Here is a 6,224-nt window from a genome sequence, read left to right as displayed (position 1 = left end):
TGCTGCTGCTGCTGCTGCTGCTGCTGCTGCTGCTGCTGCTGCTGCTGCTGCTGCTGCTTTGAGACAACTACTCTTGAGTAGTCCTGGCTGTCCTGGAACTTGCTCTATCAACAAGGCTGGACTCAGAGATCTGCCTGCCTCTGCCTTCGAGTGCTGGGATTAAAGGCATCACCACCACCCAACTTGCTCTGTGTGTTTTAGGGCAGTGTCAGCTCTATGAGAGAAAACCAACTGTGGGTCCCATGTCTTTAAGACCCAGATGGCATTCATTCTGGACAGGTTTCCGTAGCCACTTGTAATTCTACTGTCTACGAGGTAGAAAACAACCAAGGTCCCTATCAAAGCAAGCTTGAGACCAATCGATGACAATTACATACTTTTGAAGAAATGTATATTTCTCAGCTTTTTATATAATTTACTTTTATTTTATGTGTATGCCTGTTGAGCCTGCACATGTCTGTACATGTGTACCTAAGTCCTCAGAGGCCAGATAAAGGTGTAAGATCTCCAGGAACTGGAGCTAGGGATCGTTGTGAGCTACCATGTAGGTCCTAAGATCTAACCCAGTCCTCTCAAAGAACAACCAGTCCTCTTAACCACTGAGCCAACTTTCCAGTACTGCAAAATGTATATTTTCATATATAAGCCTTACTTCTCATTAACTAGATTCATCCTTTGACAATTTCATACATGTATGGAGTCCAATCCTCAGCATTGCAGACAATGCGAAAAATCACCTGCTTTTGAAGGTCTGCCTGGGAGTGTTTGGAAAGTGGTAACCTCTGTCCTTCAAATGAAGCAAAGCTAGTTTTTCCTTTCTTTCCATGAGTCCCCAGAAAAGAAAAAAAAATCAAGTACGTTCCTAAGGTCAGTGCCAAATTTTTCTGTGGCCCCGCCAAGGTCCACAGAGAAGTAGAAGAACAATAAGCAATTCAGAAAACTACCATGCAGCCAATGTCCTATGTCAGACTTCCCTGTAAAGTTCCACCACTATAGGAAGTCTAGAGATGTGTATTTTGCACAAGCATAGTTACAGGCCTACACGTAAGGCTCAGTTTAAAAAAAGAAAACATCAAAATGTAAGTACTGCAACCCCCACAAGTAACCCAAGAGCTGGGAAAACAGACAAAAGATCCCAGAGGCTTGCTGGGCATCCAGTCTAACCCAACCACTAGGCTCACTGGGTTTCAGGTTCAGTGAGAATTCTTGTCTCAAAATATTAGGTGAAAAAGAAAGAAAGGACCTTTGGGCTGGCGAGATGGTTTAGCAGGTAAGAGCATTTGTTGTATACACACACACACACACACACACACACACACATACATGCACACATTAAGAAATAAATAACACCTGGGAATCAGAGGCAGGTGAATCTCGGTGAATTCAAGCCCTGCCTGGTCTACATAGAGTTCCAGAATAGCCAGGGCTGCATAGAAAGACCCTGTCTTTACAAATAAATACATGAGTAAACAAATAAGAAAGTAAGTAGTTGGTGAGCAATTAAAGACAACATTTAACACCAACCTCTGAATATATATATATATATAATATATATTATATATATATATATAATATATATATTATATATATTTATTATATATATTATATATATAATATATATAATATTATAACCCCCATAAAACATCAGTAATCCCACTCCATCAATACTAAATTTAAAGAAATGTATTGTGAAACCATAAGGTATTTTAAAGACACGAGAGCTCTGGAAACAAAAAGAACCCAGACTCTACTGCCTACATGTACAAAAATAAGAATTCAAGGAAAGGCACTGCAATAATTATATGGTCGTGTCTTCCAAGTGGTATGAGCTGAACCAACTGCATCCTTTTCATCACATATGGAAATCCTATCACTGAGGACAGAGCATGGTGGTGCACACCTTTAATTCCAGCATTCAGGAGTCAGAGGCAAGCAGGTCTCTGTGTTCAAGATCAGCCTGGTCTACAGAGTGAGCTCTAGGACTGCTGGGGCTACACAGAGAAACTCTGTTTTGAAAAAATAAAAAGAAGAAAAATAAAGGAAAATGAAGAAAGAAAAGAAGAAAGGAAGGAAGGGAGGGAGGGAGGGAGGGAGGGAGGGAGGGAGGGAGGGAGGAAAGGAAGGAAAGAGATCCACCTGTCTCTGCCTACCAGGTGCTATTTCTTTGTGTGTGTGTGCGTGTGTGTGTGTGTGTGTGTGTGTGTGTGTGTGTAAAACAAATGCTCTTACCTGCTAAGCCATCCTCCAGCCCACAGATCCTTCCCTTCTTTTTCACCTAATATTTTGAGACAAGAACTCTGGATAAACTGGGCCCTCATTTAGTAGTGTCCCTATAGGAAGAGAAAGTTGGATCTAGATTTATGTAAATGGAATGATGACAGGAGAAGAAGATGCCATGGAGACCTAGAATAAAGCTCCATTCAGCCTTGCATACACCTTGGTTCCAACAGCCAGCCTCCCAGATACAAGGACATTAACTTTGGTTGTTTTAAGCCTCCTAGTCTAGAGTCCTATTAAAGATGTCTAGCTTCCCTTGGGGAGTGTGACAGTGGGGCCTAGAATCGTACTTCTGACCAGGTGAAACTGGGTAGCAGCTGAAGACCACCTTTGAGAAGCAGTGCTCTGGGATGCACAAACCAAGGGCAGAAGGGCATCTAGTGCTAACAAACTCTTGCCAGGAGCGTTCTCTGGGCCTGAGCCTCCAACGAAAAAGATGCCAACTCAGACTCCTCTACATGTGTCCCCATGAACAGTGATCAATGCTAGAAAGCTATTCTGTCCACTCCTGAAATGTGACCTGTGAATGAGCGGTCTAGCTGCTGCCGAGTTAGGACAACAGCTCTTAACTGAAGCAAGGCAGAAGAATGGGTGGAAAAAAATGTTTTCTCCTATCCAGTCAAGTCATCCCAGCAGTAAGTGGGAACATGAACTGAGTAAACAGAGCTCACAATAAGTGCAAATAACCAATCATGGATGAAAAATATCAAACCGCTTTAGCCAGAGATTTCATTTTACCCCAGTCAGAAGTGGCTAATTCCCTAAAACACACTCTAATGAATGACAGAAAGCACACAAGGGACACCTGAACATCCACGGCACACCTCACAATAGCCAACTTACTGAGCTAGCCTGGGTGTCCATCTGAACAGATAGGATATATACAGAAAGCATGTGCACACACACACACACACACACACACACTGGAGCGGGCTGGGTTTATTGCTGGGACAGGATCTCACCATGTATCCCTTGCTGGCCACACACTGTGTTGAAATGACAGACTTGAACTCTCAGAGATCTACTTATCTCTGTCTCCTGGGTGCTAGAATTAAAGGTATACACCACCATACTAGGCCCACAGTGAAGTCTTAATGTAGTTATTATAAAGAATCAAATTATGTCTAATGATCAATAAATATATGACAAAATAGCCAACATCTTTAGTTGTGAGTGAAATGCAAACTCAAACTGAGATGCTATCTCACCCCAATCAAAATGATCCTTAAGAAAACACACATGCATGTGTGCGCGCATGCACACACATACAGTAAAAGCAAGAATCTTATGTTTTCTCTCATGTGAGGGATTGGGGGAGGGAAACCAAAGTAGGAGAAGGACTATCAGGGAAAATTGGGGAGGAATGTGGGCAGAAGGTTCGTAGTGGGATTAAGCTGACCAATGCACATCAGATGCATGTGTGAAAAGGTCATAATGAAACCTGTCCTTCTGTGCTCTCAATACACACGAATAAAACCATGAAAAATAGGAATAAGATGATGAAAAGACTGACAGCAGTTGCTTTGCAGTTTGGAAGCTACCCAACTTGCCTTTAACAGTAGAATCTGAACAGGAAATAAAATGGCAATGTAGGTGAAAATGTCCAAGCAAAAGCAAACAATAGGTGTGGGACTGCATAAGGGTATCCTGGGTCATGGTTGAGCAGGTACTTAGAACCCCGAGATTCTCTGTGGAATTCCTCATGAGAACCGGCAGGAGTTCGGTCCCTCCCATCACCTAAGATCCTGAAAAACAGTCACAGATCTCCATAGTCACCCAGGCGATAGGCCTCAGGCCTTAGAGATTTACATACTAATGAAGGCCAGAGGGCAGAGCAAATTAAACATTCCTCCCCCAGATCCTCCCCTAATCCTCCCCCTTTCTCCCTCCCTATATAACTCGGGACGCCCTGAGTTTTTGGGGGGTACGCCTAGATCCATCTATTATCCGTCATGTCAATAAACCTTTTTGGAACCAAGGACTTCCTCGTGTTACTGGGGCCCGCCGCCGCCAAGGCCCTCAGGCCGCTGGAACTGTAGGATCCTCTTCCCTGATGTGGGGACCCGCCACGGCGGCGGGCTTGCGCCGCTGTGGCGGCCTTTTTTAAATTTTCCCCACAAATAGGGGTTAGGGACCATGGAGTTTAAAGATAAGTGCTCAGAGAAAACTAATAAAGAAAAAGGGTACACCTTTTAGTTTGCTTGTGTCACTGTGATAAAAACACTGTGACCAAATAAAGCATGGGAAGCGGGAAGTGGAGGTTCACCCAACACTTCCAGGTCAGTCCATCATTGAGGGAAGGCAAGGGAAACTCAAGACTGGAAAATGGAAGCAGGAAACATGGCAGAATGGTGCTTGCTGCCTGGCTCAACCGCCTGCTATCTTATTCAACCCAGACACACTGCTGCCCACAGTGGCCTGGGCTCTCCTCCCACATCAATAACCAATCAAGATAGTCCCTCACAGACACATTCACAGACCAATTAGGTCTGAGCAATCCTTCGATTTAGATCCCCTAAAACGATTCTAGGCTGTGTTGATTTGATAACTGAAGCTAACTAGGTCCTTCCTTACTGCAAAGATTCTTTATTAATATTCTGCAGATTTGGGGAGGAAAAATGTGGGGGAAGATGCTATTCATGTATGTGATTTCTATGTGAGTCTTTTAAGCACAGGTCCCAGAGTGCAAGGATGCTCATTAGAATAGAACAGAACAGAAGATGCTTGCTGACCACTGCGGTGCTCACCTTTAATGCCAGCATTTGGGAGGCAGAGACAGGAGGGCCTCCAAGGCAAGGCCAGTTGGATCTACAAAGCTGGTTTCAGGCCAGCCAGGGCTACCTAGTGAAACTCTGTCTCAACACAGACACACACACACACACACACACACACACACACACACGTACATACGTACGGGGGAGTATTATGGCAGCGACAGACAGACAGACATTACTGAGTCTGTTCACATTCTGGGCACAGCCTCTGAAGAGGTACTAAGCTCGCTGGAGGATCACTGTCTAAGTGAGTATAATCCTAGTGTTGCCATAACTGGACCTGGTACTTTCTTGCCTGAAACTCAGCAGCGTGCCAGCATGATGAGCCAGTCTGACACGGTCGGTCACAGGAACACAGGCTATGGCTGCTGCTACACTTAGGACTCAAGAGGAGGCAAATGAGACAAGCTCTTTTTAAAATACTCTTTTCCATGTGTGCGCCTGCATGTATGTGCACCATGTACTCTTGGAGGCCAGAGAGGTCACTGGACTCCTTGGAATTAGTTACAAACAACTGTGAACTGTCTGCAACTATGAGTGCTAAGAACAGCACCTGGGTCCTCTGCAAAAGTATCAAGTGCTCTTAACTGCTGAACCATCTCTCCAGCCCCATAAAACAAATTTTAATGGGTTTGAAATGAGTGTGAAAACCCTAACCAGATTCATGAACTGTGGTTTTACTCATTTACTTAGACAATAGCTCCAAAATCTAGGAGAAGTTGTATACATTTTATTTCCTGTCTATCACACATTTATTTGGAGCACAATGTTGTTAAGCTATGCAAATGCAAAGGAAAGAAATTGCAAATGTGTGCAGTAATGTATGGAATATGATCAACATCTAGAACAACATACTATACTGAGTATAAGGTTATACAACTTATACTGAGTATAAGGTTAAAGGGGGATTAATTAGGGGACGTGCAACCTATTAAGCCCTTCCTTAAAAGACACATAATGCAGGCTAGGGAGATGGCTCAGAGGTCAAGAGCACTGGCTGCTCTTCCAGAGGTCCCTAGTTCAATTCCCAGCAACCACATGGTGGCTCACAACCATCTGTAATGGGATCTGATGCCCTGTGTCTGAAGACAGCTACAGTGTACTAAAGAAAGCTAAAAAGAAACAAGGAAAGAGAGAGAGAGAGAGAGAGAGAGAGAGAGAGGGAGGGAGGGA

This window comes from Grammomys surdaster, unplaced genomic scaffold (assembly GCF_004785775.1).
Source record: "Grammomys surdaster isolate TR1022 unplaced genomic scaffold, NIH_TR_1.0 126546, whole genome shotgun sequence".
In the NCBI taxonomy this organism is placed as follows: domain Eukaryota; kingdom Metazoa; phylum Chordata; class Mammalia; order Rodentia; family Muridae; genus Grammomys; species Grammomys surdaster.
The sequence above is the reverse complement of the archived record's forward strand: the minus strand, read 5'-3'. Positions refer to the sequence as shown.